This window comes from Alligator mississippiensis, chromosome 1 (genome assembly GCF_030867095.1).
Source record: "Alligator mississippiensis isolate rAllMis1 chromosome 1, rAllMis1, whole genome shotgun sequence".
Lineage (NCBI taxonomy): Eukaryota > Metazoa > Chordata > Crocodylia > Alligatoridae > Alligator > Alligator mississippiensis.
The window spans coordinates 469,312,945-469,328,077 of NC_081824.1; positions in this window are offsets into that span (position 1 = coordinate 469,312,945).

Sequence of the window (15,133 nt, forward strand, 5' to 3'; positions counted from 1 at the left end):
TGTACTGACGCACGGTCGTTACAGAAGTGAGCCATTCCCCTGCCTCCCACCTCTTCGGCTGCAAGGTGCCAACCCCGGCTGCTGCAAGTCTTAAATCGCCAGTAAGTTTGCTTGCAGTATTTATAATAGTCTACCTAGAACAACGTGGGATGGTGGAGGAGCGGGGCTGATGGATTGCGACCAATCAGACTGTTGTTAATAAATGAATTTTGCAAGCTGCTGCGTCCTCATGGCTTCCTATTAAACAGCACAGGTTAAAAAAATAATAATTGATGGGAGGGAGACCCGCAGTAAATTTTAAAGAAGGGGGAACGATCCATCATTGTACATTTAAACTGCCAAAAGCCTTTCAATTTCTGCACAGCTGTAATGCTGTTAAAGTCCTGCAAGTGTTTTCAAGTAAAAAATGTTTCACTGCCTTTTTCCGCCCCCTCCTTTGCAAGGAATTGCAAAGATTTTTTTTTTTCTTCAGAATATTAGTCTTGGAAGATTGTAGCCGCTGTATTTTCATAGCAAGCAGAAGACTGTTGGCTTATCATTGCCTAGCCAGATAGTTTAAATAACTAAGTAAAATATTCCACAGTAAATGGCACATTAAAGTATTGTTAGTGATTTGTGAAAGAGTACTGAGCATCTGTATTTATGAAATAAATATGATCCCTATCAACCTAAAGCAAAGTGCGGGTTCTTTACTAATGAGGGTTTTTAATTGGTGTGTTGCTTCATATTGTGGGGCAGGGTGAGTTCTGAGTCAAGTATTCTCGTAAAAAACCCTGCGGTTTTGCAGTTCCTTGGTTTCATAGTAACTCGAGTGTGATACATATTCCAAAAGCAGGTTGAGGTTAAGGAAACATCGTACTGTCCCATTCGATCCAAATTGTGTTTCACCTGAGATTGTATCAACGCCATGGACCGCAGCTGGAATAACAGATCTCCATTGCGTGATGCTGTTGAGGGGCAGCTGGGTTTGTGCAACTTTGGGGGATTGTGGAAATGCCGTGTTCATGCATGAGGGAGGCTTGCTACTCTTGCAGCACCTTGTGATCCAAGCTAATGAGCACCATGTGCCTGTCTAACAAGCTTACCGTCCAGCTCAACAAGACACCACCACAGCCACCCCGACGAAGGGAGTGACCGTGACCTGGGGCACCGGGAGATGGAGGCTGTGTAAAACATGAACCGAAGCGACTCTCCAGGCTTGAACAATGATGAAAAATGTGCTTCCTCCCACTCTTACCTGAGATAGGAAAATGCTGGGACCCCAGCCAAAGGGTGCACGTGCAAGGGAAGCTGGAGTGTGCAAGAGAAAACTGGAGCAAACTGGAAACCTGGTAATGTACAGACTGTAAACCCAACACAGCTGGGATGGGAAGGTCCCCGAGGTGAATGCCATACTGTTCTTCACTTTGTCTTCATCTGGTGTGTGACATTGTATGTGTTGGGTTTTTGATTTTTTTATGGTGATCCAGTGAATTGTGTATGCTGGGCATGCAAAAGAGTTTATTAGTGAATTTGAACTACTGAGACAGCTGGAGACCCTGCTGAAGTAAAGCTTGCCCATGGTCCCAACTCTGCCGCTGCCCTTGGGAAGATTCCCACATTTACAGGAGTTTAGTGCTGGAAAGGACCTTGCGTGATCACTAGGTCCAGCCCCCTTTGCTGTGGGCAGGAAAGACTGCTGGGGTCAAATAACCCCAGCAAGGTGTGTGTCCAGTCTCCTTTTGAAGATCTCCAGGGCAGGAGTCTATTCCAGAGTCTGGTCACACAAACTGTGAAGTTTTTCCTTGTATCCAGTCTGAAACCTGGATATTTCTTCTCTGTGCTACAGGGAAATTCCTTGTTTGCATTTGATTAATTTAAGTTATAAACTGTTGGGCAGACAGTAGCTAGCGCAGTGGTGACCCAATCTTAGTTGGGCCCTCTGAGCTACTGTGTGATCACCTATGCTCTAGTCCCTGCCCCACTCCCAACTGATTTCAGATACCCATTCTCGGGCTACATCCTAATTTGCAAAGCGCTCACGTTTCAGGTGTATTAATATGGACTGTGCAGCTATGAACTAATTTGCCCGGGCCGTTGACCTCTCAGGGACACACCAGGTCAGGAACGTGCGAGAGCTGGTGATGGTATCCTCAGCAGAGAGGATCTGCTCCTGAATGAGTTTCTGGAGGAAACTAAGCAAATTCAGAATCGGAGCCATTCCTAGGAAAAAAGGCAATGCTATCTTCTTCAGCACCTCTGTCTTTTCAGTAAGTTTCATTCATTTTGAAACAAGTCAATTAATATGCCAAGCTCAATTGTTGCCAAAAATTGAGAGCCAAAGATTGCAGGAGGGACTTTGCTACTGATTCTACACAAAATAAGTCTCTCTCGAGTGTTAAATACTGATCAAGGGGTGTTGATTGTAGCCATGTAAGGACATAGGCAGGCCAGGTTCTTTGGGGAGATGTGATGTCTTTTATTAGACCGACTAAATAGTTGGGGAAAAGTTCTTTGCAAGCTTTCAGGAGAACTCGTAACAGCAGCAGTGTCCCCCAATGCCTGAAGAAGGGTGTCTGTGCCCGAAAGCTTGCAAAGAACTTTGTTCCAACTGTTTAGTTGGTCTAATAAAACATCACATCTACCCAAAAAACCTTTCCTGCCTAAGTGCTGATCGATGCATATACAAATCATGACGTTACAGCCAAAGCATTGACCAAAAGAGGCCTTACCGAAGGCTGGCCTCCCAGCACCATGGTGCCCATGAGAGTAGACTTGGCAGACAGCAGTGTTAAAGTCCGCTGTTAAATTGATGGATAAGGGTGGTTCCTAAGAGTTTTTAGAGCAGTGGTTCACAATCTTTTTTTGTACCAGGACCCATTTGTAAACATCGATGGCCAGTTCTGACCCAGTGCCCCTCAGTGTGTGGGGCAGAGTGTGGTGCGTGTGGGGTATGGGGGGTCCCAAGTAACTCCTTGCAGCCGGGAAGTCTGCCAGCCTCCAAGGGAAAAGCCATCATTTCCCATGGTTTTTTTTCCTTGAAAGGAAATTTTTAATTTGTCCACGACCCTTTCATATATTCTTGCAACCCGCTTTTGGGTTGCAGCCCACAGGTTGAGAAACCCTGGTTTAAGAACACACCTGGTAATGACAGGAGGTCTGAGGATTAGCGTAATTTGGAAAAGGTGTTGATGTTGGTTATATATAGATGCCCGAGGAACACAAAAATGTTTTGATGCACAGGGAAGAGAAGGACTGGAAGTCTCGGGGACTTGCACTAGGCCTGGGGGGCACTATACATGAGTTGTGCCTGTGTCTTACCACCAGCATCCAGGTCTAACCTCTTGTAAGCCTTTGGACAGGTGTGTTATTAGATGCAGTGCAGGTAACAAGCCTGGTAGAGTCTTGCAGCCCATATAGTCATTTTTGATGCAATTTCAAGGTCTCCAAGAAAGCATTCGCTGTAACAGCAGCACAGACATCACCTGGACAGAGTACTTGCAAGCAGAGAGCTACACGGACCAAGAGGGAGCACAGAGGCACAGCAGGTGGGAAGCTGTCTGGGGAAAATACCTGCAACGGCCAGTCGGCGTGCAGGTACTTAGGCTCTTCTGGTGAGGCTGGTTTAGAAAGCATTGTGTGTGGCTTGAAGACGACTCCTTCAACTTTGTTCTCTTGGTACCTAAAGCACTATTTAGATGGTAGAGTGCCCCCCTGTATCTATAAAATCAACCCTGTAAAGCACTTGTTTTTCATTAAGGAAACTCCTTCCACCTGCAAACTGGTTTCAGGGGAATCCAGCAACTCTACGTGGTGCACAGGACGAATTTCACCGCCTCATGGACTAAAGCAGAGTTGTACTGATGGAGAAATTCGACAGCTGATCTTCAGTCTAACTTCCCTCCCTTGCTCCTCATCTCCGTTGCAGTTGTGTGTTTTGCTGGGCGTTTGGCTAATCATACAGCTCTGGGCGCCGCATTTCAACAAGGACGTGGAAAAACTTGAGAAGGTCCAGAGAAGAGCCACCCGTATGATCAGGGACTTGCAAGACAAGCCATACGAGGAGAGGCTGAGGGACCTGGGCCACTTCAGCATGCAGAAGAGAAGGGTGAGAGGGGGCTTGGTAGCGGCTTACTGCTACATCAGGGGAGTACATCAAGAGCTCGGTGAACAGCTGATCACCAGGGCATCCCTGGGGAGACCAGAAGCAATGGACACAAACTCCTGGAAGACCACTTTGGGCTCAAGTCCAGGAAAAACTCCTTCACAGGCAGGGTGTTCAGACTCTGGAATAAGCTCCCTCCAGAGGTGGTGCAATCGCCTACCCTGGAAATCTTCAAGAGGAGACTGTGGACGGTCACTTTGCTGGGGTCACTTGACCCCAGTTGTCTTTTCCTGCCTAGTGCAGGGGGGCTGGACCCGATGATCCACAAGGTCCCTTCCAGCCCCTAGCAATCTATGAGTCTATAATCGTTTTTGGCTAAATTACATTTTTAAGTCACTTTACTTGGGTGTCTTTGCTTGACTGACTGACAGGTATGGAATAAAAATCCCCCTAGAGTCTCTTTGAAGTTGTTCAACAACCAAAACCATTTCCTTCTCGGTTACAGCGGCTGCTTTTGCTTCCGTCTTTTTTTCTTTTAAAGAAAAAGCCAAAATGAAAAACAAAATGTTATCGAAACCCATTGCTGCATTTTTGCACCGTCAGACGGGCAGAAGAAATACGTTCAGTCAGGTTTGCATTGGTTCCTCGTGTCAGCCAGCATGTGTAACCCGCTTGGACTAGCAAGTATTTCCCTGACTGCAGAAAGCAGACATTTGCTGCTCCTCTGAGGAGGTTCAATCAAGTATACAAGGGGAGAGGAACATTTTTTAATGCTGGCATTTTCTCCTTAGCCCTACAAGCTGAGCAACAAGACTGCAGCGGAGGAGGGTTACTTTTGCAATGCTGCGGGCTGGGGCAGCAGGAGTTTCCCAGCTGAAGCACCCGTATTGATTGCCGGCCGTAATCGGAACGAGCTCAGACTGTTTCTTTAGGCAGAACTTGATGTCGTTTCCTTGGCTGGGCTGGGGCAGGCTGTCGGGAAGGGGGTAAATCTAACACTTGCTCTAATTATTGATTAATTTTTTTTGGACTCCTGGCAGCAGTGCTCAGGTTCTTCATCATTCATTCACCTGCCAACAGCGGGACGTGTCCTGGCTCTGAGCATCAAGGGGATCATGTAATTACAGCTACTAACCATCATATTCCCATAACATACTTGTCAGGAGGGTTTCCCCACCCCCTGCTGCTAACTTTGCAATGGGTTGCGCCAGTGATACCCTTTCCCCAAGCTCGGCAAGAGCGCTAATACACTTCAATAAATGTCATGGAAAATGGTTGCCTTTCAGTGATGTCATCTGCAAAGAAGGCTAAATCCGTAGCTGCTCAACTCCAATGTTTTCAGTTGTCTTGCCTGGTGTTTTATTTCATGTATCCATTAAAAGTGATTACGGATCAAATTGCGTGGTTGAATCCGAATGTCAGAGTGAAATTATGGATAAATATTACAGGTTATTACAACTTGGTCTCCAGGCCGTTCTCAAGTCCCGCAGCACTGGGAGCTGGGGGAGCAGATCTCCACAAAGGAGGAGTTCAAGGCAGCTAGAAATACTCTGTGGCCAAAAATGAGCTCCAGTTCAGAGTAGAAAGCAATCTGGCGCATTAGATCATAAACTGGAGGGAGGCAGCAGCTCTGCAAGGTGCAGTCGGTAGGAACGAGTAGCTAATAGTGATCTTGCTGTGCAAGGCATGCACGTGCTGGTCTTCCCGAGGACCCCCGCAGGTGGGAGGGCCTTGGGAGATCCATGCTATGTTGGCAAGTCTGCCTCTGATTCCCAGCTCCACCACGAAGTAAGTGTTAATCCCCTGGTACTGTAATGGGGCAGCGTGGTGCAATGATCAGGGCACTTGGGAGACATGGGTTCTCATCCTGGTTTTACCCTTTGGCACTGGTGGGACCTTGAGCAGGTGAATTCACCCGTTTATCTCTGCTTCCACTCCTGCTGTTTGTCTGATCTGGTTAGGTGGGAAGCTCTTGGCATCCAAGGGGTCTGTGGTTGCTGCGGTAGGCACGTAATGTGGCCCCACCTACATAGCTCATAGGTGCTACCAGCTTATAAATAGCACTGGGCCATGCGTTGCAATGCCTGTGCTCTCACCTGGACTTGCTGTTCTTCCTGGTAGGTCCTTGGCTACGCAGATCAAGGTGCTGGCACCTTGATACTGAGATATGTGCAGCCTTTTCTTAGGTCTGTGGTATCTGAGGTCTTTCCAAAATCCTGCTCTGGTCACTACTACGGCACTTGTCCAGGAGACGCTTTCTGAGGGCTTCCTTTCTCAGTTCTTCCCTTCATCTTAGCAAGCCCCTGTCTTTCTTCATCGCCCCTTCACAAAACATTAAAAATGCCCACAACTTAGTTTTTCAGCGGTGCAACCAAGTCAACCCTGACTCATTTTGAAAGCGAATCAGGTACCCACGGCTTTAGCATAGACAAGACTTTGGGTTGTGTCGCTGCAACAATTAGCGATCCAAGTCCTTTTGGTTGCTTTCAGACCGCTATCCCAGCCTTGTGCATCACCTCTTCCCCAGCACCGAATGGCAATGGGAAACACAAGAAGAGGCTTTCCATGTTGATGCTGCACAGCTGCTAATTCACCTTAAAATGAACTGCTTATCGTGGCACTTGGAATATTTTTTTTCCCCCACTTTTCTTGCTGCAGACAAATTGCAGCAATCAATGCTGAGCTGATCATCCCCCGAAAGGCTCTGAGCTTCCCTTTATGGTTGGACTGATTGTCTTGGACTGTGTGATGTGGGCAGGAAAGGGTGCAAGGACATGGGTCAGTAATGGGCCTCTCGTCTCAGCTGCGGCACTGGAATCATGCGAGTCTCTGGAAGCAAACTAGCATCTGTGTGCATTAAGGTCTCGCAGCTTGGCAGGGAGCTGCAGCGGCTCTCTAGCATTTCAGAACATTTCTCAGGGTCCTAATGGCATTCTAGTTCGAAAGGCATTCATTGGGGTTTGCAGTGCACTGGTTTTTGCTCTTCCTTTTCCGTTTAGCCAGTCCCAGGGGAGGGATGTCTTCAATCTAGGAAGCAAAGGCAGAGCATTCTCTCCCAATTGCTGCCCATCCTGTAGCACCTCTCAAATGTCTCTGCTTTTGAAGGTTGCACGTAGCTGGTGTCCCCTCACTCTCTTTCCTGCCAACTGCTTGTATGAGCAAGGCAGCATCATGGGCTCAAGGTGCAGAAAAAGCCATTTATGGTAAGGGGAGGAATCCCAGTGCAATTTCTGTTCCAGCCATTGTGTGCTCTGGCCGTCACATCATACTGCTGTCATAAAGGGTGTCTGCATCTCGGCCTTGGCAAGTGGGGAGGTCCGTCTCCATGACCTCTGGGAGGCAGGAGACTATAGCAATGAAGTGCAGAGCCCCGGCTCCAGCGCTCTTTAAACTGATGCCATGCAAGCATTGCCTTGGGGGATGGACCTGCTTAGGTCAAGGAGGTATCTCCCGATCCCCTCTACAAAGAGGTCTCCAACCCGCTGACCTTCAGGTCTGATGAACTGAACCCCAGTTGTCCTTCTGCCATTCTGCACTATTTTTCAGGAACAAAATCTGCTTCAAGAGAATGCATTTCCCTTGTTTATTGGCAACCCACCTTGTTAATGCTCCCCTGCCTTGCATCAAGCATGTAGCTGGACTTTTAACTCAAAATAGTAAGGAATAAGGTAATGAGCTGTCAGCAGCTCTGCCCCTTCAGCATGAAAACACAGATTCGTATCACTTGAGCCAAATGAAATAATCCCAGTAGCGCAGCTACGGTATTAGACTATTATCCTCCAAGTTCATCAATCACTAGGTCCCATGTAGGACTAGCCTAATAATCTAGGCTCGTGAATCCCCACCAGGGTGCTGAGGTGGAGATGAGATTTAAGCACAGCTCAGGCTCGTCCTTTCCTGACCGCTCGCCCACCCCAACTGCTTGGCCCCTCTGCAATGAGTTATATGCTCACCTCTACCCAGCTACTCTTTTCCCTCCCCCCCCCCCCCCCCCCCCGACTCCCACTGTCTGGTCCCTGTGTGAGGAGCTAAACCAGGGGTAGGCAACTCCTGACATGGGGGCCAGAGCATGGCACGTGAAGGCATTTTGCTTGCTTTTTGACTGTGCATCTTTCACCATCCCTTAGCCATGACTTTACAGGGCACTGTGTGAGACCAGACCACATCCCAATCCACAATGGTGGTTGCATCTTGGGGCAGTCGGCAGGGAAGGGCCAGGGATGAGCTGCCACAACAAGCATCAGGTCCCTTGCAGCTCCCCTGCCATCCACCCCTGGCACACCAACATCTTAAAAGTCGAGATTGCAGATATTTTTGGCACTCTGCCCAAAAACATTGCCGACCCCTGAGCCTAAACACTATGATAAGTAAATCCAGTTTTGAAATGGGGTGCTGCTCAGCTCAGCAGCCATGGGAGGAGTTCCTCGAGTCTGAAAACACTTGGTCTGGGTTAAGACTGACTAATGCAGGGGCTCAGAATTGCTCTTATCGTCCCTTTTTCTGGATCCAGGGTTGGACCTAAATGTTCAAAAAAACAGCCTGTCTCTTGAGGGTGTTTCTAAACCTTATTTCCTTATTTGAATCGATCTAATTGCAGCTCCCAGTCATCAATTGTCTTTGGTCTGGCGTAAGAGCCTTCTGTTAGAAGTCTTCTTGCAACGGTGCTTTGCATAGACTATTTTACCGAGGGCTTCTGCACAACAAATGGCATCCTGGAGCCCACTTGGGCACCTTAAGTGTAAGACTACACATGGAAGCAACACAAGTACAACCTTTTTATTTTTTGCTCTCCCCTAATGCATATTGCTAATATATTTCCCCCCGTTCAAGCAGGAAATGCTCTCACGCTAGAGCAGCTAGAGGGGCCACGGCTGTGTTTGGCTCCAGATTGTTTTTAAAATGATAATTTTGTCAACAGTGCCTCGTGTGACCGTGCGAAGGGGGTCACTTGGCTACCCTGCAGCATGACGAGGAGACTCCAATCAGAATGAGATTTCTTCTGGGTGAGAAATCCAAGGTGCTGTCAGCTTGGTTGGAGTTGTATGTGAGCTCACGTATATGAGCTAATGGAAGAGTTTTAACTCTTACTACACTGATGTTATCCAGACTGTCGGGCATCCGATCCTCTTAAAAGACTCTGCAGGCTGGTTCTAGGCAGCAACTCCCCTTGTACTGCTGAAACGCTCCAATGGAGATTTCAAACACTCGGAAATAAGGAGATTATACAAGTAAGGCTGACCCCCCTCAACCTTAACCGTCCCCCCATTGTGCATTGCCTGTAGAATATTATTTCTCACCTATTAATGTTTGTCGGGGCACATTAATGCAATACAAACCAGGATTTTTCTTGCTTTTTTTTGACTGTGCATCTTTCATCATCCCTTAGCCATGACTTACAGGGCACTGAATGGGACTAGACCGTGTCCCAAGCCACAAATGTTCATGCTGCTCCCTCCCTACCCATATGAAGGAGTTCAGCCTTTCATAGACTTGTAGGGCTGGAAGGGACCTCCAGAGGGGTCATCTAGTCCAACCCCCTGCCCGAGGCAGGATCATCCCTATCCAGACCATCCTATGCAAATGCATAATCTAAACTCTTCATAAAACTATCATCAACCCTGACACAACTGCTACAGGTGAAGCAGGGGAGCCATGGCAGCCAACCTCCTGGTTATATAAAAGGCTGTTAATATATGCTCAAGAGATCCCAGGAGAGCCATGCCCCTGCTACAGAGGAAGGCAACCTCCCAAGTCTGTACCAATCTGACGGTGGGGTAAAATCCCTTCCTGATCCCAAATGTGGCATCAGTCTGACCCCAAGCAAAGGGGCAAGACCCTCCAGCCAGGAACCTCAGAGTTTAAATCCCAGCAGGAGCATTGGCACAGCCCAGTCGCAAGCCCCAGCCTTGGTTGCATCCAACACCCAATGCCTTTGAAAGAGGTATAAAATCCCCTGATGCATGCAGCAAAAAAGGCAGGGCAGGAGCAACTAGCAAAGCCCCAAAGCCTGGGAAATACCCAAAGCAGAACACAGGCATCATTATGCCCAGATCATCTGCAATTAGTGGTCGTTCACCCTCTTGAACATCTCCAGCGATGGGGAGTTCACAGCTTCCCTAGACATCTATTTTGCTGCCTCACTATTCTAATTGTGAAGAAGTTTTTTCCTGATATCCAATCTAAACCTGCTTTGCTGCAACTTCAAGCCATTTTCACTACAATTTTCACTCCATCCTCCTCCGCAGGGAAGGCCAGAGTGAGTGGATGGTATTTGCACAATGACCCGAAAGTCCGATGGCTGGAAGTAGGGCACTGGCAAGTTTAGAGAAAGTAGAGTGAATGAGAAGGATTTATCTTAAATGTCATAACCAGGAATCCTGGTTTTTCTCTGATTAAAAATAAATACACAAATCAAAAATCTTCAATTTTTGGATTTGAAAAAGTAACCCACAATCCAAATTTTTCCATGATTAAAATGAGAGAGATAGATAGATATGTTTCATTTTAATAATGGAAAATGTGGATTTGGGGTTACTTCTTTTAATCCAAAAATTGGGGATTTTTTTTTTTTCTTGGAGAAAACCAGGATCCCCGGTCATGACTAACAACATCCTTGCATTTAGACTTGGAGGCAATACTGCGTGAGCCGCAGCTGAAAAATAAGTACAAGCGGAGATGGATTAGATGACCTTGTGAGGTCCCTTCCAGCCCTACTTTCCTAGGAGGCAATCTCCAGAGTAGCTCAAACCAAGCATTTATAAGTCAAAGCCATCACCTTGAATGGCTCCTACAGCCAGGAAACCAACATGATTTGGGTTAAAGAGTGACCCAATACAGTGAGCTCTTCTAGTGGGTCAGCATCTTCTGTAGGATCAAATGGCTTTTGCAGCAATGTCTGGCCATAGCCCAGTATGGGATGTGATGCAGCGATGTAGGTTAGGACAAACAAAGGTGCAGTTAAACGAGGGTGAAAGTCCCAGCTTGGAGACCACAGCTGCCGTCTAGCTTAGATGCATGTGAGAGAGGGTAAGTGATCTTGGAGACTGATCTTTTGTCACTTCAGTGTAGACTCAAGCCTGTTTGAACAGTTTTGGGGGTTGTGCGTGGATGAGGTCAATGCCGCAAATTTATAGATTCATAGATGTTAGGGTCAGAAGGGACCTCAATAGATCATCGAGTCCGACCCCCTGCCTAGGCAGGAAAGAGTGCTGGGTCTAGATGACCCCAGCTAGATGCCTATCCAACCTCCTCTTGAAGACCCCCAGGGTAGGGGAGAGCACCACCTCCCTTGGGAGCCCGTTCCCAACTTCCTCCAACGAAGGTGCTAAACCAATTCCAGTCACCTCTCCAAGTCCTTGCCTCTACCTGCTGGCTTTGCTGCTTTCTTGTGTCCAGAGAAAGCAGATCTGTAAAGGAGAATCTCATGTATAAGATGGAACGAACCTGGGACACAAGAGATAAGGGAATCAAAGGGAGGTGGGGGTGGGGAGGGAGGGGAGAAGGACTGAAATAACTGCAGTGAGGGAGATAAAGGGATGGAGATGTAAACTCTCGATAAAAGTTGGACTGCAAAAAAATTCTTCCTTTCTTTCTCTTCTCTCCTGTCCTCTTCTGTGATGGTGTGTGTGTATGTGCGAGCATCAGAGTGAAAATCCATAACGACAGTTCTCGGGGCATGGGGGAATGCATGGAATTTGCTACTCTCTGCAATTACAATAATAGAATAATTATTACAATTATAATATAATGCTTGCATTATAATAATTACAATTATAATATAATTGGTGCAATGCTATGACCATGATGTATTTCAGGTCATTCCAGGAAAGAATGTGTGGACTTTCTTTTCATCGTTGCGAACTGTGGTTGTTCTTCGGGGTCTTGGATGCAGTAAGTCCTCCTAGTTGGTGGACTGCATGACTCTTGGGGTCCCTTCTAGCCTTGTGATTCAATGAAATGGGTGTAGCATCTCATGGCATACAGAGAATGACACCTGGAAATTCAAAATGCCTGACACCCTTTCCCCTACCTGTTTGTATTATGGTAGCACCTGAGGCTTTGTTCGGTAGGGTGCATACAGACATACAGAGCGGGAGCCAGCCACTGCCCTGATGACTTGACCATCTCAGTGGGCCAGGTGGACAAAGGGTGGAAACAAATGGTTATCTGAGTTGTGCAGAAAGGATGAATGAAGCTGGGGGGAAGAAGTGACTTCTGACAGAGCTGGACGCTGAACCGAGATGTCCCAAGCACAGTCCAGTACATTTACCACCAACCTCCTCCGTTTTGGCTGGGGAGAGGCCTGGTGAAAGGTGGCTGAAGGACATCAACGATCCATAACTCGTAGGTTTCTAGATGCAACCTCCCATGGATCTTTGCTGAGGAGGTGGGTACAAACCCATCCCACAACCGTTTCCTACTATCCTCCCTTTCCCTTCCCTTAGCGTATCCATTGTATTCCAAGTTTTCTTGAGCTCGTATATGAAATCCCTGACAATGGGCATCTCGAAGTAACACGCATTGCAGTGGCTCGGGTAAAGGGGGGCAAAACCTCCCAATGTACCTGACTCTGAGCTGATTTGGCAAAGGGCTACTAGTGGGTGTGCCTAAGTCAGAAGATCAGATAGGAAACACAAGGGAGGTGGGGAGGTGCATCTCTAGCCTGCACTGGGGATCATTTCATCCTCACTGTTTGTTTCTGCATGGAAAAGTCAGTGCTGCAGTGCTCCATATCTGGCTAATCTCAATTTGGAGTTCCTGACAGGTGGCCCAAGGGTATAACTGCATGCACTCGGCACTTATTTTGACATCGTAATCCAAACTGACTTGTGGCGCTTGGATATACAATAAATTCATTACAGCTAAACCCTCTGGCTCTGGGATTTCCTGTTGGTAAGTCTTGGAAAAGCGGGTTTCCCAGCGGTATCAGGTTGAAAATGTTTGCAGATAAAAATTCAAGCAAGCAAGCTGTGCCAGAAGAGCCTTGCAGCCGGACTGGGGGTATATTTTACTGCCTCGGGCAGCGGTAGATTATCCCTTTCTGCTGCCCTGGATGGGGGAATGCAAGGCCTACTCCAAATAAGCATATACACACACGTTTAACACTAAACTCGAAAATCGGTGGAAATGTTTGTGAGCTTAAATGATAAGCATGTACATAAGTATTCTGTTGGATCAGAGTCTAAACCAGCTGCCTCAGCCCACCTCCCTGGCGCACAGGAGGAAAATGTAAGCATCCTGTCACCAAGGCAGCCGGTGCCCAGCGGTTCTGAATCCAGCATCCAGGTAAAGCAGTGAGTATAGGCAATAATGCATGAAGTGCAGTGGGCATCCACTGCAGCCCATCCACGTGAGTGGAGAGGGGCAGCCATGCACCGTGCACTGTTCCCATGGGGCAGCAAGACTAGTTTGTGAGCTTTGAGATTGCTTGGGTGTAAGTAAGGGCATCTCAACATGGCCCATGAGGTTGCCCTAGCTTGTGACTTGCATCTCCATATGTTGGTGCATCAGTCAGCATGGGTACCTCGCTATCCTGTGTCTAGACCCTGCTGTCTTTCCTGATGCTGAACACGTCTTGGGAACGGTTGCGCTGAGGTTAGTGGAGCCAACGCGGTATGCAGGCATCAATCTCGCTCTCAGTATCAGTATCGGTTTTGACTAAAATGTTCAAACTGTCCCCATGAGTTAGGAGCCAAATCCCCATTGATTTTCCTGGGGAGGTGGACATCTGTCTCTCGCCAGGCCTCCGAGAGGCCTATCATCTCTATTTCCCTTTTGAAGCTTACCCTGCATCATATCCTTGCATTCAAGTGGCTTCATAGGCTGAAAATGTGGTCGAGCCTTGTCCTCTCTCTCTGACAAGTAACTGGCCTGGTGGATAATAGAAAGCAGCGGGCGTGATATATCTTGGCTGTAGCAAGGCTTCTGGCGCTGCTTATGGGAATGACATGTGGGACTAACTAGGGAAATACGGTGATTTCATCCAGACTTCAAAGTAGGTGCACAACTGATTGCAAAACTGCCCTCAATTATCCGTGGTTTGTTGTCAGCCTCAGAGGGGTTTGCAGGAAGGATCTTATAGGTGTCTGTCCTGAGCCCAATAGCAGTCATTGTTTTAATTCGTGAGCTGGGTCATGGCATTTAGAGCTTATTTTGTGGATGACACTAGAGGGAGGAGGCTGTGAGCACTTTGGAGAAGAGGATCAGAGTTTAAAACAACCTTGATGTAATGGGGAACTTGAAATCCACACGATGAAACCAATAAAGACAAGTGCAGAGTGCCAGTCTTGAGGAGGAAGAATAGTACAGGTGGATCCAAAATGCAAAACAATTGGTTCGGCAAGTGTGGTGCAGAATAGGACCCTCGGGCTTATGGTGGACCTCTGCCACCTTTGAAGTTATGGACCATCTGTCACACAGAGCTGGCTCTCTATTCCTGTTAAACGCTGTACTTAGAAGCAATTTCTTGACTATATTCTATTGTCTCCTTATCTTGGGTATTTGATTTGCCTGGAAACATTATCGTGCCCACTGGGGGTAAAACAAGATGACCTTGAGGCAAAGATGATGTAGGTTAGGAATTACAGAAAGCTTTAAAAGGTAGCAAAGTGCAGGAACTGGCCGTCTCGGGACACTGCCCGATCTTCTTTGGAAGTTTCTAAGAACAGGATTAGATGCACGCTGGCCAAGGACAGTCTGGGTCTGGCTGATCCTACTTGATTTTGTTAACCTGTGTCATGAGTCTCTAGTTACTATAAGAATTCAAGAAAAGGCTTAGAAAAATGTTGCCGTTCATTCCTTCCCTTTGTGGTTTTTAAACGTAAATCCATCCTAGTTCATTTCTGACTCTGTCCTAGGAGAATCGGGCATAATAACGTGGCATTTTCTCTTGCATCTGCAATGGACAAATACGACAGTTATGGACTATCTGTCGCACGGAGCCGGCTCTGTATTCCTGTTAAACACTGTACTTAGAAGCAACTTCTCGACTATAGTCTTATTGTCTGCTTATCTTGGGTATGTGATTTGCCTGGAAACAAGATCTGGGGT